Source organism: Siphateles boraxobius, unplaced genomic scaffold (assembly GCF_051911475.1).
Source record: "Siphateles boraxobius isolate OS27281-9 unplaced genomic scaffold, OSU_SipBor_1 66, whole genome shotgun sequence".
Classification (NCBI taxonomy): domain Eukaryota; kingdom Metazoa; phylum Chordata; class Actinopteri; order Cypriniformes; family Leuciscidae; genus Siphateles; species Siphateles boraxobius.
The window spans coordinates 15,075,429-15,101,608 of NW_027509193.1; the positions used below are offsets into that span (position 1 = coordinate 15,075,429).

General features: G+C 41.9%; 1 protein-coding gene across 1 annotated transcript in view; it reads left to right on the forward strand.

The window, feature by feature from the left end:
* grin2aa (glutamate receptor, ionotropic, N-methyl D-aspartate 2A, a) overlaps window positions 1–26,180 on the forward strand; it is a 207,146-nt gene that overhangs the window by 23,047 nt on the left and 157,919 nt on the right. The gene's annotated exons all lie outside the window — the stretch shown is intronic.

Here is a 26,180-nt window from a genome sequence, read left to right on the forward strand (position 1 = left end):
ACAATTCCTTGTCAGAAGCAGTGAAGTGTGTTCAAAGACAGAAAATGGAAGTGGATGGCATGAATTAAATATATTTAGCTTTTTGCTCCATGCATTCAGTAGAAACACTTTTTATGTATGATGGCTCAGCGGAAGTTACAAGATTGTAAATTGCTCACAAAAGCAAGGCATAGTCTTGAGGAAAATCCCGTAAGGTTTATGGGTTGAAGGAACAGCATTGAGTGGCATTGTTCTCTTTCTGCAGAGCTCAGCCTATTAATGTTAAGAACATTTAACCTGCTCTGGAATAGATCCTCTGCTTCAAAAGAGCACTCAAATGTACATAATGTACTGGACTAAGCCTATGGCGGCTTCACTAAATTGCAAACCATTCAACATGACTTTTCAAACTAAATAAGATTGCAAAAAATAATTGTGGAAAGAAATCATCTAATTCATGAAGCTGTTAAGCACCTTGAACAAACCTTTTTCACATCGAGCTGCATTTGCTCCAGGCACTAGACTAGAGGCTGAATTTAATAGAGGTTATCTAAACAGCATTATTGTTAAATGTATTACAAAAGTGTTTGCTTGAGGATTTTGATTGGATAATTGATTAACAGAGCTTTAGCATCTTAATCGATGGCAAGATATTGCCTTGTTTTGTGCTCAACGAGAGGGCCGCTGTTCTTATTTCTGAATGGCCTAAGGTACTTTAATTACATTTTTTGTTGGATTCTTTAAGTAATGTCTCTATGTAATATTCATAGAGTATACTGTATAGACTCATACCACGGCCAGCTTGGGACTATGACTGTCAATGCGCGCTCTGTCTTCGTTTTATTTTCTTGAACCCACGATCCTTTCTAAAATCATCTTTCTAAAAGAGAGTAAACTAGTTTTTGTTCTACTTCTTCCCCATGTTCCTTCGTTCTCAATACATGGACATGCCTTTAAAAATAGGTCCAAAGGCAGCAAAGATAAATGACAAAACAGCTGAGTTTTTTAGGGTCAGCTTTGACAAATGAGGTAGCGGACTTTCAGAGCTCCAGAGACTTCCACAGTTAGGTCGCTAATCTCAGGAGGTGGAGGGAAATGCATTTTTGTTATGCTGGAGGAAGCAACCGAGGTCTTGAAATAGTGCTATTTGCTGATGTAAATGTAGCTGTTCTTAGTTGTCAGGGATGCAGGGGATAAACGTCAGACTGAGGTTTAGATTAAATGAAATTCTTGTTCCTGAAACCTTGACTGCTTTTTGTGCATGACAAAAACCGAAGACTTTCAGCACGGGGGTATGTGCGAATCGTGACAGCCGTCTTTATAAAGGAAAGTGTAGAGGCGTTCTGGTTTATTAAGTGGCCTTGAAGATGTACGGAACATTGGGGGATAATGCCAAAGAGTTTATTTCATTGGTAAGGTGAAAATGTTTGACAGTCATAAGAAATATTGTAAGGTGCTATGTTTATTGAACAATGAATGTGAAAAACTTGTAAAGAAGCAGCTTGTCCACCACAGCTGAAAAGAGTAATTATGTAGCTGATAAATAACGGCTTCCCACATTACTCAGTTTCTGAGGTGGAAAGATGCGCTTGACACTTGAGATTTACCTCCTCGATGTATGTCAAATAAATGAACAATTGAGCGTACATACAAGCTGGGCTATGTATGTCTGTTCACATGTTATGGAAAGGTTTATTCAGACCACTCATAAAAAAAATTACCCTAGGGGAAACTAGATAAACAGTAATAATAATAATACAAACAAACAAAATCAATCATTTTAAATGCTGCAAGTGAATTTAGGCATCACGACATTACACTCACCTAAAGGATTATTAGGAACACCATACTAATACTGTGTTTGACCCCATTAGATCTGGTGACTGTGGGGGCCATTTTAGTACAGTGAACTCATTGTCATGTTCAAGAAACCAATTTGAAATGATTCGAGCTTTGTGACATGGTGCATTATCCTGCTGGAAGTAGCCATCAGAGGTAGGGGTGCAACGGATCAAAAAACTCACGGTTCGGATCGTTTCCCGGATCAGAGTCACGGATCGGATAATTTTTCGGATCAGCAAAAAAAAAAAAAAAATTTGCCTCATGTCTGCACCTATAAACACACTGATAGCTAGGCCTTTCACGATAACAAATTTTGCTGGACGATAAATTGTCCAAGAAATTATTGCGATAAACGATAATATTGATAATAAACGATAATATTGTCGTTCTGAGACCATTTTCATCTAAAATAATGATAATGGCATAATAATGCAGGTATACCTTTTCAAAGATCAATAAACTTATTCCTATAGACTATTTAACACTGAAAACATTTTAAATATCTGCAATAAATGAACAAAACCAAAAACAATAAAAGCAATGGACTCTCATTCTCTGTTAACAAAAAATGCACTTACCAATGTGTGACTTATGTTCACACTGAGAATCATATGCATCATGTACTGTGTGAGCATGCGTCTCATATGAGTATGTGCGCTAGTGTGTGTGCTCGAGTCTCATGAGTATGTTCGTGGAGAGTTTGTGTGTGTGCTCGCGTCTCATTGAGTTTGTGCGCGAGTTTGTGTGTGTGTGTGCTCGTCTCATATGAGTATGTGCGTGGAGAGTTTGTGTGTGCGCGAGTTTGTGTGTATGCGCGTCTCTCATGATTATGTGCGTGGAGAGTTTGCGTGTGCGCGCATCTCGTGTGTGTAAAGTTTGCGTGTACGTGAGTGAGCGACTTTAGGTGTGTCTGTGCATTTCATATGTATTTGTTTGAGCTTTCAGCAGTATACATGCATGTTTGACTACTTAGTATAGGTGTATGCAAGTGTTTCATATATATGTGCGTGAATGAAGTTTGATTTAAAACGTAGATGGCACCTCATATGAGGGAGAGAGAGTGCGCGCGAGAGAGAGAGGGTCGAGCGAGGGGTAGTGCTGCGCGAACGCCGTTTGTGATGGCTTTAGCCCGCTCTGATTGTGCAACAAGGGGTTGCTTAAATGCCGCGGTGATAAGCGGTTGTTGAGCAGCCTTCGTTTTCACTCCTGTGAGTGAAACATCGGGGCGATGTCGCTTCAAATGCGTGGCCATGCTGCCACAGTGCCTACACACCGTCACGGGTTTTATCCACTAACCTCTTCCCTTCATCATTATATTTGACAGGGAAGCCAACATGCTCCCATACAGGGGATTTAAATGACGCGGGGCGTTCCAGCTCCTCCGTTCGCCATGATCACGCTGTGTGTGGATTGAATATGCGCACAACTTTTTTTTTTTTCATAAATCAATCCGCGGATCACGCGTGTGCCGAACCGAAGATATTGATCCGAACGGATCACGGATCAATGATGATCCGTTGCACCACTAATCAGAGGATGGGTACATGGTGGCCATAAAGGGATGGACGTGGTCAGAAACAATGCTCAGGTAGGCCGTGGCATTTAAACGATGCCCACACCATTACACCACCACCACCAGCCTGCACAGTGGTAACAAGGCATGATGGATCCATGTTCTCATTCTGTTTATGCCAAATTCTGACTCTACCATCTGAATGTCTCAACAGAAATCGAGACTCATCAGACCAGGCAACATTTTTCCAGTCTTCAACTGTCCAAATTTGGTGAGCTCTTGAAAATTGTAGCCTCTTTTTCCTATTTGTAGTGGAGGTGAGTGGTACCCGGTGGCGTCTTCTGCTGTTGTAGCCCATCCGCCTCCTTGTGCGTGTTGTGGCTTCACAAATGTTTTGCTGCATACCTCGGTTGTAACAAGTGTTTATTTCAGTCAAAGTCGGCCCATTCTCCTCTGACCTCTAGCATCAACAAGGCATTTTCGCCCACAGGACTGCCGCATACTGGATGTTTTTACCTTTTCACACCATTCTTTGTAAACCCTAGAAATGGTTGTGCGTGAAAATCCCAGTAACTGAGCAGATTGTGAAATACTCAGACCGGCCCGTCTGGCACCAACAACCATGCTACGCTCAAAATTGCTTAAATCACCTTTCTTTCCCATTCTGACATTCAGTTTGGAGTTCAGGGGATTGTCTTGACCAGGACCAAACACCTCAATGCATTGAAGCAACTGCCATGTGATTGGTTGAGTAAATAATTGCATTAATGAGAAATTGAACAGGTGTTCCTAATAATCCTTCAGGTGAGTGTATAATGTACAGCATGAAAAATGGATATTCATTTTGAGAAATATTTGTTATTTAAAATGATCTGTGTTTCAAAGATGAAAGTAAGCCATACAGGCACATCATGCAGTGAGTAAATTATATTTCTTGGTCATCTATTCCTTTAAGGGAGCATTTGATGATGGTAATCAGTTCTAAATGCACAATTATACAACCTATATTGACTGATACAATAAAAACAAAATCTCTAATGTCAGCCTATAACTGATATACTGAGCAAAAATGATAGGAAATGGATCTCAATTTAGCTTCAGAAGTCATTGTAAAGAATGTTAAGAGGAACATTTAGATATCTTATGAGTCCTCATCTGAAAAACAGCCAATAAACCAAATCAAAGGGTGGCTGTTGACGTCCTTTGAAAAGCCAGGGTTACTTTAACAGTGTGGCATTTTTCAGCTTCAGGCTGGAGGCAGTCCGAGCACACCAGAGGAATTAAAAAACACTGGTTCAAAACCAGTCACCTTCACAGGAGGTGTATGATAAAGGAACGCTTAACTGTAAAATATCACATTTTCAGAGGAGTTTTATTGCATTATGGGCAAAGAGGCACTCGTATGCTACATTTTATGTCTAAATTGAGATTCGAAATAGCAAATGTGCTGCAAAGATCTCTCTGTGACACAGTTTCTCTTGGAAGTGTCTGTGATTATTGCCAGGATGGTGCATATTGAACTCCTCAGAAGTCAATTTGAAACATGTGTTTTGCCCCAAAGGGCTGAAGACTTTACTGGAGTTTGGTGCATAGAAAGCGGCCCCAAGGGCAGAGCTGTAAAATCTCTTATGCCAGCTGAGTCCCAACCCGCACAGGCAGCTGCCGTAGTTCGGTCGGACCGGCTTTGATCTGTATTTTGTGTATGTGTAGCGAGTAGAGCAGGGTCAGAGGTACGAGTCTGTAAAGTCAATAGCGTCACCGAATTGCTGCCTATGGTCATCTGACTCTATAATTAAAACTCTTGTGACATTGCCTTTAGCCTGTTAATAGCTGCTTGTCATAGCTAGTCATGTAGCATCTCTGTGTAAAGACCTTTTCAGAAGTTCAGTCCAAAATTTCAACAAAATCACCAAATCACCAAAACCACAAACATTTTGTCAAAGATGTTGTACCTAAAAGAGTATAGCTGTCCAAAGAGTATCGACCATTATCAATTATCAACCAATAGGCCTTGTAGATATATACACTTCCTGTCAAAAGTTTGGAGTCAATACGTTTTTTTTTGAGAAATTAATACATTTATTCAGCAAGAATGCATTAAATTGATTAAAGTAAAGATATTTACGTTACAATTTTTTTTATCACAGTTTCTACAAAAATATTAAGCAGCACAATTGTTGATATTGATAATATTAAGAAATGTTTCTTGAGCAGCAATATTAGAATATTTATGAATGATCATGTGACTGAAGTTATGATGCTGAAAATGTAGCTTTGCCAACACAGGAATAAATTACATTTTAAAATATAGTGAAATGGAAATTTATTACTTTGAATTGTAATAAATTTTCACAATAGTACAGTCTTTACTGAATTTTTGATCTAATTAATTCCTTCTTTCTAAGAATAAAATACTTCTTTCAAAAACATAAATCTCTCTCTCTCTCTCTCTCTCTCTCTCTCTCTCTCTCTCTCTCTCTCTCTCTCTCTCTCTCTCTCTATATATATATATATATATATATATATATATAGATGCATACATACATACACACACACATATGTATATATATGTAGCAGCAATGATGACATTATGACATGTTATTAGCCTGCGAACACATTTGCTGAAACCTTAAGCACTTCATCGGCAGCCTGTGAGTCATGTATGTCAGACATGCTTAAACAGAGGAAGATGTATGTGAGGACATGCCATCACAAAAAAGGACATGGTGGAGATATGCTGGAATTTTTTACATTAAAGGGATAGTTCGACCAAAAATGGTGAAAGTCATTCTGTATTCTGTCATCATTTACTCACCCTGAAGTTGTTCCAAGCCTGTATGAATTTCTTTCTTCTGCTGTACACAAAAGAAGATATTTTAAAGAATGTCAGTGATGGACCCCATTGACTTTCATAGTATTTTTTTTTGGCAATAGGCAATAGGGTCCAGCACCTGTTTGGTTTTCGACATTCTTTTACCTCACTATCTGCTTGTGTTAGAAAGTCTCTCCTGATGGCAATCTCCCACAGAGAACCATACTCTGGGCAGGCCAGAACGGGGCGACTACGAGTAGACTTAAACCATCCCGGCAAACTCTCTCTACAACTCCCGGGAGCAGACCGATCGAGGGAAATGCTTACAGATATAGCCTCGGCCACATATGTAACATGGCATCCGGCCCTAGCGAAGCTTTGTTCCGGGTATCATTTATAGCTTCCGTGGTACGTCATCTGGCGTCACCGGGTGACGTTGCACCAATCAGGATTGGACAGACATTCAGGCATTCCCCATAGCATCATCGTCAGACGCAGCGTGGAGTTACTTTGAAAGGGAAGAACATATTCACTGGATATGATTATATTTATTAAAATAATAAATTGATGCTGCTGTATTGGGCCTACCCCTAACCCTAACCATTAAACGCTTTATTCCCACTAACCTGTGTACCTATACCAATTTATTTCCACTTTTTGAATATTTTCTTAATTTAAAATAAAAATAAAAATCCTCTCTGAGCTGATATGCGATGGGAAAAGGGAGAAGAATGAGTTTTGGAAAAAGGCGGATTCGAACTCTGGTCGGTCGGGTCAAAAGCTAATGCCACCCACCTTAATCTTCATGCCACTGGTGCTGTTATCAGCAGGATTTCTTTTGTAATTTTGTCTCGATCTATCAGACAATTGGTGGGCAGAGTTAGTGTAAATGGCATCTGCCAACAATGAGAATTATACTATATTCTTAGCAATAGAATCTTTTACCTCTCTTTTACCGATTTAGAAATTGAACTGATAAATAATGATTTCTTAACAACAGGTTAACTAAGAATATAATAAATATGTGATATAGTGCATATATTAAACAAAACGCTCCTCTCTAGAGTTTTTTTTTTTAGCTGACTAGCTGACAGAGCATCCATGAATGACTTTCCTTAGTTAAACATAATTTACCTGACATATTTTCTGTTCAGCTGAAGAAAGAAAGTCATACGAGTTTGGAAATGACAAGAGTGTGAGTAAATGATAGAACTATTCCTTTTTGGGTGTATTTTACAAATGTATTGCTTATTGTACAATTTAAATACATTGCTTCTGCAATTCAAACGATCAATTTTACACATATCAAAATACTGAACATTGAAAATGATATATTTGTGATACACAATACAAAAGGCAGTAGTTTGTATTAGGCTGGCATAGATCCCATGCTGATTTCAGTTTCAGTCCCTCCTTGGTTAAAACACAGTAACTGAATTCTCAGCTTCCCCAGTATCTCCGCTCTCTCTCTGTCTGACTTCGTCAGATGTTCTCCTCCCCTGTGGCAGCTCATCGAGTTTCCCCCGTGGGACCCCCCTGTACCTTTCAACACACTCTCTCTCTTATCTCTTTGTCCAACACACAGACCTGTTTGGATTCCTTAGCTCCTCGTTGCCTCTAGCATGTCAATCACTCTATGGCACCCAGCTCTGGTGATCAGACCAGAGCATCCATCAACAACGACGGAAAAAGTAGAGGAAGAGGAGGAGAAGAAGAGGTTATCTCTAGTAGACTGAGTCGTGCCATCACCGATAACCTGCAGACATTACTGGATGAAAGTGGTTTGAAAGAAAATATCTAATTCTCAGTTTTGCATTCAGATACCGAAGTTAAGGTGTAACAGATCTTCTTAGAAATGTATTACGGTGTGAAAGAAGCGGCCTCGTTCATACTCAATCACATGACCCCAATTAAGCTTTTGATGAGGTCTCTCATTGGCGGATCAAGTCAAAATGTCTCAGTGCCAGCTCTGATCCACACTATTCCTAAAGTTTCATTACGGCTTTTAAGAAATAGAGGACATTTCGACTTCTGGGTTAAGAGATAAATGAACCACAGAGACACTAGACGTGAAAGTAGTGCTGATATGACATCAAAGCATAGGGACCTGCTTAAAATAAAACAGTCCATCACATGATTGTACTGTATGTATTTCAGTTTAGAGAGCAATACAAAGTGAATTGGTAAGTAACTGGGGACAAACGCTTGATAGATTTAGTCTAAAGATGTATGTAGGAGGCTGTTCCAACCCTCTCTTTTCTCAAGCTCGATGTGCCGTGCACTCGTAAGCATTCTGCGTTTGTTGTTCATTGACAACAGTTGCGTGGATTTATCTAGAACGAGCGCCTCATTGTAAACAAAATGAAATGTGGTTATTGTAGCTCTCCGAGGATTTCATTTGCTTCTGTTACAGGCTGTAATCAGAAAGCCTGGTGCGAAGAATCGACTTTGAAACTTTGCTGCATAATACATACAGAAAAGACTCAGCTTTGCAGGGTGGCTGAACATATTGATATAAGAGCACTAACATTTTCTGCCTTTCATTGAACAGTATCTCATCGTTTTTTGTGATGTGAACAACCGTTTTTGTGGACAGGCCTGGAGATTTCAGGGTTTTGATTGATCGTGGCTGCCTGAGTGTGTCCCTCACACACATGTAACCGAGGTTAGCGGTCTAACACCTGCTCAAAATATCACAATACAGCAACCCCATAGCATCAAATGTCTAGGCATCCATTTCGGCTAAAGGAGAAGGATTTCCTATTTTAGCATAAATTTACAGTAGCAGACAAATGTTGGTAAACATCTGACTGAATTTGTTTCTGGTTTCTAAAACTTTCTAAGGCTGACATCCATCCATCCATCCATCCATCCATCCATCCAAAGCCGGCATTATATACCCGAAGTCATATCTTTCCATCTTTCCATTTGTTATTTCATACATTTGACAACTTTAACAAGATTAAGGCAGATCTTAAGGCTTTCTACTCAGTGTTTATGCAGTTTGTCTGTGACAATATTGACTTATATATGTGGCACCATCAGACATTTGCCATTTGAATGGTTTTGTCATGGTGACTAGGCTGTACATCGATCCAGTGCCACTGGGAAATCCATAGTCCACAACTTAATTTGATCTTGATTATAAAGAGAGAGAAGAGAAGAAGATTATGCTTTTTGTCCTATGTCCTACCTGTGGTTTTTGCTTGTCTTCGCCACTCTTTCATATGATAGGTCTACACCCTATAAGCAATGTTCCGAAAGTAGGGCTGCTATGACTGTCATCCCGCAGGAGATGTTTCCAGCAGGATGAATCCAGTCACCTGAGCTCTGTTTCATCAGCTGCAAGTTATTACTCATCTGTGTCCTTTTGTTTCATGCGGTCTGATTGGCTCATTGTGGGTGTGCTTCACTACTTGCTCAATGAGACAATGAGACGGCCACCACTGATTGTGTGTACATCTTCCTCACTTATCCCGAAAGTCAGACAGCCTAAACCTGGTGTTCCTGGCAGATTAATTATGAGTGAGGTCAACACACCTCCAGATGCATCTGACGGATAGGAATAGATTGTTCTCTGTGTGCTGGAGGTGTCTACCACTGATGAATGCTCACAGCTGAGTCACAAGTCAGGCTCTGTTTTGGGCAAATCTTTCTGTAAAAGACAAGCTTTGTCTCTTGATGAAAGAAGAGCTCTTTTTTGTATCTACTGCCTTGATTCTGCCAGGCCTTATGCGAGGAGAGGTAAAACCACAGGAGGTCTTTAATACCTAGAGAAAGTTTTCAGTTAGCATTCCAATTTATTTCAATGGCAGTTGTTTGTCTGATGCAGGATCCCTAGTAATATGCGGATGAAAATCTGTCATATTTGCTCAGTTCTGGACACACTTGTTTTTGAGCCAATGCAACAAATTAGCACTGGAAAATATATGTGTACATACACACATACATACATACATTAAAAGTATTGGGGTCAGTAAGATTTTTTTAAACAATTTTGAAGGAGTCTCATATTCTCACCAAGACAGTAAAACAATCATATACTATGATATAAATAACTGTTTTCTATTTTAATATATTATAAAATGCCATTTATTCATGTGAAAACAGTTGTGCTGCTTAATATTTGATGGAAACCATGATCGATTTAGAGAGTTTTGTTGATGTTTTTTTTAAAATGATAGCCTAAATCTCTCTATGTTCACATTTGCAAGTATTAAATTCTTTACAAAAATAATCTTACTGACCCTTAACTTTTTAACTGTAGTGTATATTAAATAAAAAAAAGAAATAATTGAATTCGTTTTTTAATTATCTTAAATAATATTTTTTCCATTAATTTTTTTTTAATGAACATTTAATAGACTTGAACTTACTTAAACTGTAAATTATCATACAACCTCATTAAAACCGTGGACTTGGCAACACTGTAGCCAAGCCTTGACCTCTTCAGCACTTTCACATCATGCTGTAAACGCCACTTAAGAAAACCTGAAGCTGAATAGCTATTCATTAAGGCTTGCGAAATGTTTTTATGCACAGTAAGTTCTTTGTTGTTGTTCTGCAGCCACACAGCCATCAGAAACGTCAAGGATGGATCCTGCACTCTTTTTTTCATGTTCTGTACAGTGCAGGACCTTAGGATTCAGGAAAGATCATAGGGGTGTTTGAAGCAAAGCAACAGCTCTTTCAATCTTGTTTATGCTTTTTATAATGTTTCTTGCACTTTTATCTGCAGGTGAAAGTAAGTGCAGGGCAGTATCATTGCCGACAGTCTGCCAGTTGTTTTGTTGGTGGCGCAAATGACAAGAATGATGTTTTCTCTCCTCTGGCCTAAGAAAAAAAAATAACCTCAACCATCCAGTAAAGTGTGCGGCCTCTGCCTGGCTCGTTGATGAATGGGGAAGACTCTATCTGTCGCTTGCAGGCTGTGAGTCGGCATGTGTGTTTTGTGAGTTTGTGAGGGGGTGTGTGTAAAGCGGAGTGCTGTGGTTATCTGTGTGTGTGTTTTGGAGAGTGTGTGTGTGCCCTGTGGTCTCCTTCTTCCTCTTATGGTGCATACTTATTAATGGTTCTTGGGCAGTGCCAGTTCCTCTCTCCTCTCTGGCTCTGAATATGGGCGGACCCGGGGCTCTTAAACTAGAGTGACTGGTACTATGGCCGTCTGGCAGGTATAGTGGGCCATTAACATGACTGAATCTTCCTGTGTGTGAGTTGTGCAGTGTTTGTTTGTGTTTTTTCTGTAGGGTTTAAAGGAGGCTGGTTAATGGCTCTATCAGGGCGACAAAAAGCTTTCTCTCGTCTCATTAAGTGAATGGGCTGGATTATTGGGCTGTGACATTTCTCTGACACACCCACTGAGGTACAGAGAAGCTCATGTTCTCACCCCTGAGGAAGTTCATAGTCCTCCTCTGGTCTGTCAACCGACTGTCTCCTCAGCATCTGCCGACTGATCCGATTACACACCGTGAAGTAATTCATTAAAGAATAGTACACCTAAAAATGAAAATGCTGTCATAATTTACTTACCTTCATGTCAGTATAAATCTGTATTAGGGAAGGTAACTGGAGCTGTCAAGCTTTAAGAATGACTTAAATGGACCTTAATAGCATCATAATTTTAGTTTGTATGAATCATGCGCTATATTATACACTGGGGTCAAAATCTTTTATTTATTTATTTTTTTAAGAAATTTAGAGAATACATTAAATTGATCAAAAGACTATTATATATTTTTCAATTAAATTCTTTTTTTTTTTTTTTAACTTTTTTATTAACCAAAGTAAAGTTTTTAAGAATCCCCAAAAAAGTTTCATTGTTTCCACAAAAATAGTAGGCAGCACAACTGTTTTCAGCATTAATAATAAGAAAAAAAATGTAAGCACCAAATTAGCATATTTAGAATATTTTCTGAAAGATCATGTGACACTGAAGACTCGAGTAATTGCTGCTGAAAATTCAGCTTTGCCATCACAGGAATACATTACATTTTAAAATATATTAAAACAGAAAATGTTTATTTTAATTTGTAATATTATTAATGATGATGTTGGCTATTAATAAAGTTTTTAATGTATTTTTGATCAAGTGAATGCAGCCTTGGTGAGCATTTGAGCCTTCTTTCAAAAACATTAAAAAATCTTAGCAATCCCATACTTTTGAATGCTAGTGTAAGACTACTGAAGCCATACGATAACTTTGTATGATGAACTGAAGGAAATTTAAGTTGTTATTTATGTTCATGATGAGAGAAGTAACAATGCTAAGTTTGTGTCAACTCATTATTTTAAGATCTTTTATTTGAATCAGTTGATTCTGGTAAAAAAATAAAATAAAATAAAGTCTGATTGATTTAATAATAAATCGAATTAATCCGGTTCTTGAATTCAACTTGTTTACAGTTATGTTTACAAGCACATTTGTATTTACAGTGTTATATTTGTGTATAGTCAAGCTACAGTATCGAATATCTAAAGGATTAAATAAACATCACGTTACCTCTTTCAGCAAAAATACAGCAAGGCTGATTGTAGTCGTGTACAGTATATAGTACATGCTAGGCAATTACATTATGTACAGTAGGTCTGTAAGAACTTTGCAAAATTTTGTTGGTACACTTTTATAACTAAAGCATTTACATGACAAATGATTGTTTAAGTCCAATTCAAAAGTGCATGTAAACACACTTGCTGACTGTTAATCTAATTATTTTTTAAGTGGCAAGAATGTCCCGAAACCTACACACAGCAACTCCCTCACACATTTCCATTCATTGAAATGTCAACATACATGCCACTCTCTCTCTCCAGACACTGAAGCCATACATAGACTTGCATCACCCGCCTGCAGGCTCTGCAGAAACGGCTGTCTGTCTGATGTCCTCTGTGGGTTCGGGGTAGTCAGAGGCAGGCACACGTTATTCCTGAATCATTGGTCACTGCAGTAAAGCACGCTAAGCTGCATGGCTCTGTACCTCCTCCTAGGTTCCCTCACTAAAAGCCAGTGATGATTGCTTTAAACTGGGAGCTTTGCCAGGGAAACCATGAGAATTACAAAATCAATGATACGCCAGAAGAGTCATTCAAGGGTGCCAGGCTGATTCTGCAGGCAGCTATCCTGCTTTATTAGTGGTGGCGTAGTCAAGATAAAAGCTGCGGTGCGTACAGCGTAAAGCTGTGGTGGGGAACAGATGAGAGAAATGGGGGGGTTGGGGGGGGGGGGGGGGTTGTGGGAATTTAATGATGGGTATGAATGACTGGAGGGACAAGAACAGGGTGGTGGACTCTGTGGCCCGGTGTTTCATAGACTATTGTGGAAGAAGCGTCCAGCCAACGCTGCTAAATGAGGCATTTAGAAGACCTCTGCAATATCACTTTCCTGTTTTGTCCCTATTCTTTTTGCTGTTCAGAAGTTTGGTGCAGATTTGGTCCATGCCCTGGAGAGTCATTACTTCACCGCTTGCCTGTTATCGATTCTTTCTGTATTGTACCATATAGCCCCTGCTTGATGGGGTGGGTGGCGTTCGTCACTAAAGGATTTGTTCTTATCTTCAAGGTTGTCTGGCCCCATGTTGGGGCCGACCTTGTGAAAACCGCATGTCCATTACTCCTACTCTGACATCTCTGACAGAACCTGTTAGTCCAGGCTTCAATCTACAGAACAGAAACTGCCAGCCTACACAGAGACCACCTGTATCAGACCTTTCTAAATCTACCAGGTATGACTCACCTACACAGGCTATTAGGACATGGTATAGATACAGATTTCCAGATTCAATTTGATTCTGATTCAAAAGTTTTTCCAATTCAAAATTGATTCAGTTGTACATAGTTCTGTATAATGTCTATTTTGCATTCAAATAATGCTGTATATTATACAGGATATATACTATCTAAATCAGGGCCTGAATTTCGTTTTGGAAAATAGGGGGGAAATCCCCCTTTAGGTTATTCTTATGGGGGGGATTGTTTAATTTGAGGGGGGAGTTTTTTTAGACAATTTTTAAAAATACGTTCAGCTAAATGTTTGCTCACTCATTGTATTTGTTTTTTTACAATGGGGTCATTTTTTTAGTTTACACAACAAAAGAAAGCTTGATTTCATTCTTTGAATTAAATTGAAAAAAGTAGCACAAATAAATGCATGAAATAAAGAGAAAAGTTTAGGTCTAATAACACTAGTATTCAGAAATACTACAGAAACGGAAAAAAGTAGGCTAATCAAATGTAAAATAACACGGAATAGTCTTTAGTCCTGATTCCTTACAATTAATGCTATCTTTTGTTGTTTTATATACAATAATGACAGACACATTTTAGGCTACTCTCACTTTAAAGGGATACTCCAGCTGTGGGAAGATGAATGTGTATTTAATAGTGGTCATTTATGTAGTAGAAATGTGAAATTATTTTTGAATTTGAAGCATTCTAGACTAAGAAAAGGCAAAAAATGTATTTTTTACTCATGTGGCTGAAAGACAACAACTCCCAGAATGCACTTGCTTTGCCGCACTTACGAGGCCACTCCCAAACCACGCCTACCGGTTACAGGCGGCAGTATCTGCTTTGTTGTGAATATTAAAACAAAAAAATTGTTCATCTTACCCTGTACTCCAGTGTACAATAAAGTTCTACATTACAGACTTGCTGAGCGAGGCTGAATGGTTACTGTCACTGATTTTGCTGTAATTACTTACTGTAGACATATAAGACCTGGATTATTTCCCTTCTTGGAATTGATTTTGAATTAAAGATAACTTTACTAAAGTTAGGAAAAGTTAGACTAATGTATATAACACAACTTGGACTTTTGCATAAAAAAATTTAACTCCAATTTAAATCAATATTTCTCTAAGCTAATACATACTCTAGCAACACTAAAGATTTATAAGAAGAACCACAACCAGTGTCAATTCTAACTTTTATTGAAAAAAATAATTAATAGTAACACTTTTACATTCAAAGCTCTTCCAGAGCTTCAGTTGTTTCCTGATATCCACTGTATTGCCCGTCAGGAGCTGGATATCTCCGTCTGATATTCTGGACAACACAGGTGGGCAAAACGATACGATAGCCTTTACCAAGTCTCTCGCCTTGCAGGACCCATTCCATGAAGTGACGGTAAGCTGTTAGGCGATATTGTCTACAAAATAGTAAACACAACGTTAGTAATGCAAACTATTTGCACATACAGTATGTGCGCATACATGAAAATATAACAATAGCTCAGCTGACTACGCGGGAACAACATTGTGATTATGACGGGTGTCCAAACTCTGTACATTACGTCTTAGTAACAAAAAGAAATACAAAACAAATACTCACTTTACACTAAGCCGTCCATTTGTCCCTGCAGGCTTTGGCTGGCGTTTCCAATTTATCTCTGGGATCCTGAAATAAGTTTCCAGGACCCCCCTGTCCATGTGTGGTACAAAACTTGGGTGCTCAGTTACACATGCTAGCGGTGCAGTTTCATCAGCGGATTCAGTGATCTCATTTAGAAGAAAATGGCATCGCTGAAATTCGCGACAGCAATAGGACTCTCTATCTGTTTGCATAGACGCACAGCGAGAGCCCTGACACCACCAGTTCGCCCCAGCTCGAGTCTGGCCGGGCTCTTCCTCCTGACCGCCAAGCAGGTCTTGCTCCCCTGCTGCAGCAGCTGCTCCGGCTGCCTCTTGTTCCTCCATTTCCCGCAACTGTTCGTCGCTGTATTGCGGCTCGTATAGGTAGCCGCGAGCATCCGATTCACACAAAAGATCTTCGAAATCCCCATCTGTCATTACTTCAAAACTTTCTTCCGCCATCGTGATTAGACTATTATACAAAGTTTTACAGAGCAAGAGCCTGTTAGCTTAGCTTAAAGATGGCTGACACTGTCTTTACATTCTATGAGTAAGATCCCGGCTCATATGGGCGTGGTGAAAACATGCGGAACTAGCTACTAATACTGGCTGTAGTTTAAAGCCTCTGGCCCAAAAATCCTCCGATGACGCAAAATGACGATTTTTGCGTCATCGGAGGATTTTTTCCAGACTAAAAATGAAATTTTATCTCATATCATGGGGATATGAGGGGGGGGAAAGCAGGGTAATTCGAAAATACTACTGGTTTTCTACTGATACAAAGCTTAATGCTAAATCCTGGAGTATCCCTTTAAGAGCTAGTGCACGGATCCAACGTTCACATGTTGCGTGTAAAGCGCAGTCCGCTCCACTTTCTCTTCTTTTAAAAAGGGCTCCCTGTTGCTAAGCAGCCACGTTCTCCATGAAGACGAAGACGTTTCAGTAAAGGATGAGCGCCAAAAAGACGAAACGTGAACGGCCCATACTGTTTTCATTATAGTGTCACATGCATTTTCTTTTTGTATTATTTTTTTTAAGACATAACCGATTGTGTTTGAGAGGATACTCCCCAAGACTTTAGACAATGTTGTGTGCTTTTGACCATTAAAGCGCTATAATTCAAGAAAAAGAACTCAGTTTTGTTACTCACAAGCTGTTTGTTATGCGGTTTAAAATCGCTTCAATGTTTAAATAGGTAAGACTTAAAAAGACGCACAAATTATAAGCATTAGTGACGATGCAATGGCCCGATTGTGCAAGTGACATTTCCATCCTATGTCCCGACTCCTGAAAGACGAGAGTCTAGAATCACCGCCTGCAGCTGCTCCGCGATTGGCTAACTTGTGTAACCTATTTTAAGAGACAGAGAAGACGCGGCATTGGCAGAATCACTCACGCTGTTTGTGAAATTGCGTCTCGCATAAAGTTTTAAAATGACTGATTTGATCGTATAATCTGTTAGGTTAAATTCACTCATATTCACAGAATTTCCCGCATTATAAACACAAGACCTGCGGGAATGATTAAAATGATGCGCAATACCCGCAATCCCGCACCGAAATTCGAGCCCTGATCTAAATCTTTTTAGATCGATAACTTGTCTAAACTAAACTGAACTGATTAGTAAAAGTAATTTGAATCTGGTAACACTGACTGGTCGCACTGTATGTTTTTGATTCCATGAAAGGGAACATGCTCCTAAGATTAATTTATTTGTGAATATGGCTAAGTTGTATGTTTTTGATTCACTTAAGCCCCTTTCACACAGAGATTCCGTAAAATACACGGATAAAGTGACCTGTGATTTGACCCGGGTTCGTTTGACTTTGGTTCATTCACACTGCCAGTGATTTTCCAGAATCGGAGAGTGCGTTCACACACAACCCGTAAAAATCCCGTAAAGACACGTGACATTGATGTGACCTGTAATGTCTCAGCAGCGTCTATAGTTTGCTTATGAGCTGCGATTTCTCTCTCGAGAAACCACATTTGTGCATTTTTTTTTCTCTGATTCGATCATAAACTAGCGCATTACGTACCGTTTCACGCTGGCGAACGATCCCGGCTTCAGTGCCATCATTACGACACGGCATTGATTACGGCTTTTGTTCACACAGCGCGCGTTCCGGGACTGAACCGATCGATCCCGGCATCAATCCCGGGTCGTGTTTGCGCTCACACAGAAGGTGTTCTGGCAATTTCCCGGGATCAACGCACTGTATGAAAGGGGCTCCACAAGTACTACCTCACATAAGTCATTTGTTCGTACATCAGGTGACAATGATCACGTATTTTTTGATTTGCTTTAAATAACCATCTCATAAGAGTTATTTGTTTGTGAATCGGACTACACAGCTCACGCTGCAGGTTTTTGAATCACTGAAAGGAAATGCCCCCTAAGAGTCATTTGTTTTGTGAATCGGGCTAAACGGGTCACGTTGTATGTTTTTTATTCACTTAAAAGAGCCGGTTCACAGAAGTAATTTGTTCGTTAATGGGGTGACACTGATCATTCTTTATGTTTTGATTTGCTTAATATAATAATTTTTTTGTGAATCGAGCTACAATTCTTGATCAGCATGGTTTTGATTCACCACAAATAAATAACAAGTTGTTTTTAAATATGACAACACTGGTCTGTTTGTTTTGTGTGTTATGTTTGTTTTAACAATTGTTACCATTATTTCTTTCTTAATTTATACAGAAAACCTTTTAAATTTGGAAAATGTTAACGTAAATTCACAACATGATCCAAGCAATGTTGTTTAGTGAGTTAATTCAGCAGAATGCAATGACATCTGTCATAAATGTTCAGGCACTGAAAATAAGCACAAAGTAAAAAAAGTAAATCTTTAGATTTTAAGATGCCAAATCAAAATGCATGAGGAAAAACGATATTTGGTAGGCTATCAACCTTTAACTCAACTTGTTCTGGAAGACTTCCCTAAAACGAGATGTACTGCGAATGCAAACACTCCTCCAATAAAATAAGACCTCCTACTGTGAGGCAGACTGTGAATTATTAGAGTGATGGACTACATTCAGATACCCCTTGTACCTTTTAAGGTCAAATTTAATCAGTCCAAAAGCATAATTATTAGAGGCTAGATTGATACTGTTTTTTTTTTCTTGATAGTAATGAAGAGATGGCCATTTGTATATTTCCCAGCCTCCAAGTCTTGTGACAGCCGCATTGATTTAAAACAAGGCCATGCCGCAGAAGAGGTACAAAAGGTTGCTTGTTCGGAATGCTGAAGCCATTTTTTGGATCCCATTTAAAACTAATTTACTTGTCTTCCAGGAAACCCTTTGACGACGCGCACAATGGGTTGGAAGCATCTTCTGTGTACCCTAGGGACTGCTTTGCTCATGTTTTTTCAGGGGCGAGTGTAAATGGTGTTTAAAGGAAGTCACTTAAAAATGCTGCCAGGGGACTTAGGTAATGGGCTGGGAATATAAATCATACCGTCCCTCATATCGACTTTTAACATTACACTCACATCTGTGGCACAAGAGCAGCTAAATCGCTCTCATATATGCAGGGCTGTAAATAAATAAACAGTGCCCTGTATTTTTTCCGAAGCTTCTGGAACGTCTCCAGACAAGGAAATGTTGGACTGACATGCCTCACTGCTGCACTTTGGCTGATTAATACAGCAGTGTTTTTTTCTGCATTATAAACTGTCCTGTGCACTATAATCTGAAGATGAACTGGGTCACATATTCCTTTCCTTCAAAACTAATTATAAGCCTTGCACTTTTAAATTATAAAAATGATCTTATCCTTTCCACTGGCCCTATCCTAGATGACAAGATTAAGAGGGGAAAAGAGGGTTGTGCTAGGAAGATTTATATCTCTGAGAAGTACAACACATAGACATGGTCCTTTAGGAAGAGCTGTTTGTATGAATTCCTGCTGTTACGGTTACCTTTTTTTCCGCTGCTTATGGGTGACTTTAGCTGACTGGCTCTCTCTCTAGAATGAGGGAATAAAAGTGTGTGAATTTACGAAGGAGGAAAAGAAGCTGATGTGGTAGTGGGATCCATAATCTTTTTCTGTTTTGTACGTGTGACCGAGAGAGGGAGAAATGTGCGGTCGTGGCCATGACTAATAATGAGGAAAGATGTAGCTTATACATTCATTTAAAGCTGTTTTTAGCCACGAGTATAGGACTATTTGGGCTGCGGCAAACTTAAAACTATCACAGTGCATCCTACCGTTGCTGTATCTGTGTTAAAAAGCAAGTGTATGGTGACATATTTTCATATACAAATATTTTACATAAATTAAAGGTGCAGTAAGTGATTTCTAAAACTGACTTTTGAAATCAACCCAAACAAACACTTCATTCCCTTCATCGCTGAAGCAAAGCAAAATAATGCTTCGTGAAAAATAAGAAGATGATAAGCGAACGACTAGAACACAGAAATTAACATACAGTACACAAAAGTATATTTGAGCAAGCGTTTGTTGTTAGTCACCAGCAACACAGCACCTCCAGACAAACAATGACACTCAGAACAGTCTTGTTTCTATAGCTAACATTATAGCAACAGCATATCTTGGTTCTGCGAAAACATTGCAAAACGTCTCGGTTACGTATGTAACCCTAGTTCCCTGATAGGGAACGAGACGCTGCGTCATTTTGTGGGAACGCCTCTGCGATTCCATACGTCATGAAGCACGTATGGAATCAGTCCAATGGAGAGACGGAACGTCATAGGCGGGTGACGTCATCGACCAGGAAACTATAAAGCACCCCCAAAACACAAGCGCGACAGCTTCTGATAGGCCTGAAGGAAGCGCTAACGGGCATGCTGGGAGTATGGCAAAACGACGCAGCGTCTCGTCAAATGACCGTCATGTGGGAACTAGCGCACAGAGGACGAGAGCACCTGCCCCCCAGGAGTGGAACTTAAGTCCAATTCATAGAACTTAACAAATGTATGCGGTGAGGACCACCCAGCCGCATCACAAACATCACTTAGCGATACTCCTGACAACAATTCTTTAGAAGCAGCCATACTCCTAGTAGAGTGGGCTCGTTCAGCCAAAGGTGAAGGCTGACCAGCCGACTCATAAGCAAGTGAGATGGCCTCAACCACCCACTTGCTCATTCTCTGTTTAGACGCGGGACACCCTTTACTGGGTGGCCCAAAGCACACAAATAACTGTTCTGATTTCCTCCACAGGGCAGCTCTGTGGACGTGAGCGTCTAACGCCCTAACCGGGCAGAGAAGGTTAAGTTTCTCCTGATCTGATGACACAAAAGGAGGAGGATAGAAAGCCTGCAGCACTGTAGGTCTGACAGGATTAGTAGGGACCTTAGGGACATAACCTGGTCTAGGGTATAGAAAATCCTTAACCATACCAGGCGAAAACTACAGGCACGAAGGTGCAACCGACAGGGCCTGCAAATCTCCGATTCTCTTAAGTGAGGAGATTGCAAGCAGAAAAAGAGTTTTATACGTGAGAAATTTCTCAGAAACTTCCTCAATAGGTTCAAAGGGGGCCAAAGAAAGGCCCTCTAGTACAATTGCCAAATCCCAAGTCGGCACCCTCGTACGAACTGCAGGCCTCAGCCTCAAAGTGCCACAAAGGAAGCGAGTTATAAGTGGGTGTCTCCCAAGAGAAACTCCACTGAAAGGGACATGGTAAGCAGCTAGTGCCGCCACATACACCTTTAGTGTGGAGGGGGATAACCCTGCAGAGAAACGCTCCTGCAGAAACTCCAGCACTGCACCCACTGGGCCGTTAACTGGGTCCTGTTGGTGTTCTGCACACCAAGAAGTGAAAAGTTTCCACTTCAGGGCATATAACTTCCTCGTGGACGGAGCTCTGGAGTGAAGGATGGTCTCAACAATCTCAGTTGAGAGACCAGATTCTATGAGCTGGGCCCCCTCAGAGGCCAAGCCCACAGTTTCCACAACTCTGGGGGGGGTGAAATATCGTACCGCCCTCCTGGGAGAGTAGATCCCTCCTGATCGGAATCTCCAAGGGAGAGCCGTCCAGAAGAGATATTAGGTCCGCGAACCATACTCGGGCCGGCCAGAACGGGGCTACTAGAAGTAGGCTGACCTCGTCCCGGCGAACCCTCTCCAGAACTCCTGGTAGCAGAGCAATCGGGGGAAAGGCATACAGACGTGACCTCGGCCACGGCTGTACCAGAGCGTCCAACCCCAGAGGGGCTGGCTGACTGATGGAGAACCACAGATGACAGTGCGTTGTCTCCTTGGAAGCGAATAGGTCCACCTCGGCGCGAACGAAACTCAACCAAAGGAGCTCCACCACCTCGGGGTGGAGCCTCCATTCCCCCGGCCTCGGCCCCTGCCTCGACAGGGAGTCTGCTACCACATTCAAATTACCAGGAAGATACATAGCTCTCAGAGACCGTAACTTCCCCTGGGACCACAGGAGGATCTGACGGGCCAACTTGTAAAGTGGACGCGACCGCGACCGCAGGCCCCCCTGATGATTTATATACGAGACCACCGACATGTTGTCTGACTGAACTAACACATGATGACCTCTGAGGTCTGCTAGGAAGTGTTTCAAAGCTTGGAACCCCGCCAACATCTCTAGACAATTTATATGCCATGATAGATGATGGTCCTGCCACAGACCTTGGGCTGGACGACCACTCATGACCGCCCCCCATCCTGTGAGGGAAGCATCCGTCGTTAGCGTTACGCGACGACAAAGAGCCCCCAACACAGGCCCTTTGGATAGGAACCAGGTTTTCCTACCAGAGCACAAAGGCAGTGCCACATGACTTTGATCATGCGGGGGGGATTTCCCCTCGGGGAGAATCCCTTGGTCCGGAGCCACCACAGCAGTGGTCTCATGTACAACAGGCCGCAAGGTATAACGTTGGACGCTGCTGCCATCAGACCCAGCAGTCTCTGAAACTGTTTTACAGTGAGTAGCTGGCCTAGCTTTACTTGTTTCATAGCTGAAAGAATCGAAGCGATGCGGGTCGGAGAAAGTCGCGCCCGCATCGAGATCAAATCCCAAACGACACCCAGAAAAGTGGTCTTCTGAGAAGGAGATAATACACTTTTCTTTGCGTTCAGCCTCAACCCCAATTTTCTCATATGAGCGAGAACAACATCCCGATGCTGAACCGCCATCTGCTCTTTCTGAGCTAAAATCAACCAATCGTCGATCTAATTGAGGATACGAATGCCCTGAAACCTCAGGGGCGCTAAAGCTGCATACATGCATTTCGTGAAAGTGCGGGCAGATAAAGCTAGGCCAAATGGAAGAACCTTGTACTGGTACGCCTCGCCCCCGAAGGCGAACCTCAGGAACTTCCTGTGTTGTGGAAGGATGGAAATATGGAAGTACGCGTCCTTCAGATCTATCATGACAAACCAGTCCTCGGATCTGATTTGTGACACGATCTGCTTGATAGTGAGCATCTTGAATTTTAGCTTCCCTACCGAGCGATTCAACAGGCGCATATCTAAAATTGGACGCAACCCCCCATCCTTCTTTGGAACGATGAAATATCGGCTGTAAAAACCTGACTCCAACCTGGGAGGAGGAACCCGTTCTATAGCCCCCTTTTGAAGGAGCGCCTTCACCTCTTGTTCCATTTCCAGAGCCTGCTCGGGGCCCACCACTGTGGGCAGAACCCCTCTGAATTTTGGTGGACGACACCTGAATTGGATAGTATAACCCTTTTTTACTGTGTGCAGAACCCACTGAGATATTTTTGGAAGGCTTTTCCACTCTGCCAGAAATACTACTAAGGGTACCAGTCTCTCGAGACTGGCCTCTGGTGTAACTTGAGCAGCAAACACAGCGCCCTGTAACGGCGCACCGGCAGGGAACGACTGGCTTAACTGCTCTGAGACCCTCCTCAGAGGGGGCGAGCGTCCCTCGGGAAAGCGCTCGCTGGGACCGTCTGTGCCCCGGCATGTGGCGGGGTTGGCAGAACGGGCCCTTGAGGGCACCGAAGAAGAGCGGGCACCTTGTAATGCGGTGAACACCTCTCTCCCACGGCAGGGACCGCCCTCAGCATCCTGACGCCAGTGGCGTCAGGACTTCCTCTTTGCCGAAGCCTTCTTAGCCATAATAACTGTCCTCAGATCAGTTTTGCCAGAAGACTTCAGCTGAGAGTGCCGCGTCTGGTCCCACTGTTTGGAAGGGGGAGCGCGAGACGCAACACTCTGCTTTTGTTGCGCCCTATGTGAGGAGCTGACTGACGGCCTGGACTGCTCCCGCCCAGCAGTACCGGGGACATGAATTTTAAGAGGCATAAATTTCTGAAACGCTGCCGACTGTTTCTTCTCTTCCTGAAATCTATCTATGACAGTATTTACAGAATCACCAAAAAGACCATGAGGAGATAGCGGAGCGTCCAAAAGAAAAGCTTTGTCTTTTTCTTTCATACCAGAGAGATTTAACCATAGATGCCTCTCTGCGGCCACCAGGACTGCCATAGTACGGCCCATTAGCTTGGCCAACTCCTTGGTGGCGCGCAGAGATAAATCTGCAGCCTGACGCAGTTCGCGAACTACGTCAGTGCTGACCTCTTGAGTGTCACTCACATCCTTTAATAAGTCAGCCTGGTATGCCTGCAAGATGGACATCGTGTGCAGGCACGCCGAGGCTTGACCGGCCACCGAATACGCCTTACCCACTAAAGCTGACGTACTTCTAAGAGGCTTAAAGGGTAAAAGTGGTGCTTTAAAAGAAGATGCAGCTTCAGCAGAAAGATGACTAGCAAGCGCCTCTTCTGCTTTGGGCATCGCCCCATAACCATGAGACTTAGCCCCCACAATGTTTGAATAAGTGGAAGTTTGAGGGCTAAAAACACGATAAGAGACCGGCTTTTTCCACGATCTCGAAACCTCTGTGTGGATATCAGGGAAGAAGGGCAAGCACCGGCGTGGAGGTTGAGAACGGGAAGGCAAAAATCTTTCATCTAATTTAGATTTTTCTCTAGACTCCTGCCTAACAGCTGGCCACTCGATGCTTAATTTAGAAACAGCACGAGTGAGCACCTCCATAAGTTCCTCACTTTCGGGAGAGCGAGATGGCGAATCATCGACATCTCCCGCATCCAGACTAACAACATCCAGATCCTCAGAACTGGATAGTTGCAGTACTGGGGCCTCAGTTCGGGGGGAAGAACCCGCAGAGCGTGCTTCCGAACCCGAGACTGAGGCACTGGATCTAACAGGTAAGGGCTGAGATAGGGCAGAGCCCGTCTCAAGCCCTGCTGTTAGATCCATCTGCGATCCCCACGAATGACGTCGCCGCTCAGCCTCGGCATAAGCGGGACCCGATCCGCGGGGATCGCGAACCGAACCACTCTCCTCAAAGAGTGATCGGCAGGAGCGGAGCGTTCTAAGAGGCAAACTCTCGCAATGCTCACAATCAGCCCCCTCGAGAGCTGACTGGGCATGCTGCACTCCCAAACAAACAACACATAAGCTGTGTGTATCCCCGCTCGTTAAATAGCGCGAGCAGGGAGGAACACACTTCTTAAATTGTTGTTCGCTCGCCATTGTCTCTCAATATAATATATATATATATATATAGTTTTTTGAAATAGTGAAACTCCTGCTTACAGATCCACATATAGCGCTTACTGAAGGCAAAGAAGCTGTCGCGCTTGTGTTTTGGGGGTGCTTTATAGTTTCCTGGTCGATGACGTCACCCGCCTATGACATTCCGTCTCACCATTGGACTGATTCCATACGTGCTTCATGATGCACACACGCAGAGGCGTTCCCACAGCTTGACGCAGCTCGAGTTCCCTTGAAAGGGAACCAATGTTACTCACGTATGAAGCAGAAACAACACAACCTCCGCCTCCATTTTCAGGCCTTCCAGCTTAGTTCCTTTTCAGTCGAGAATGTCGGACTTAGTCTTACGTCGACTGAATGGGGACTACGTCCTCCGTTCCCTCCTTCAGGGAGCGGTGGGTTGCATACGCAACCAGGGCGCTCTCTCTAGCATTGGAAAGCTTTTCTAATAAAAAACCCTATCTTTTTTAACCCGTCTTAACCCTAATAAGGACGTCCGTCCTTTGGATGAGACGTTAAACTGAGGTCCTGACTCTCTGTGGTCAATCCAAAATCCCATGATGTCCTTTGAAAAAGAGTAGGGGTGTAAATCCGGCATCCTGGCCAAATTTGCCCTTTGGCTTCTGTCCATCGTGGCCTCCTAATCATCCCAGTATACTGATTGGCTTCATCACTGTCTCCTCTCCACCAATAAGCTGGTTTGTGGTGGGTTTTCTGGTGCAATATAGCTGCTGTTGCATCATCCAGGTGGATGCTGCACATTGGTGGTGGTTGTGGTTGAGGAGATTCCCCCTTCCATATGTGAAGCGCTTTGAGTACCCAGAAGCGCTATAGAAATGTAACAAATTATTATTATTATTATTAACGTGGGTCCAAAAGCTATTGCCTGATCATAGCCCCTTTTTTTACATTGGGTTATTTTTAATATTTTTTACCTAGGTTCTAGTTAGTTTTTCTGTAACTCAGCTGCTGCGTCATTTTTACTGTCAATACAAATGATGAAACCCCTCACACATGTACCTCGTAGCTCTGGGTCAACGTAACCCAATGTTGGGTAGTCTGTGCCAAACCGGTTAATTAGTCATTTTGTGTTCTGTTCTGAGAGAAAACTTCCTGAAATTAAGGTTTGTATTACATTGTTTTCCTTTAA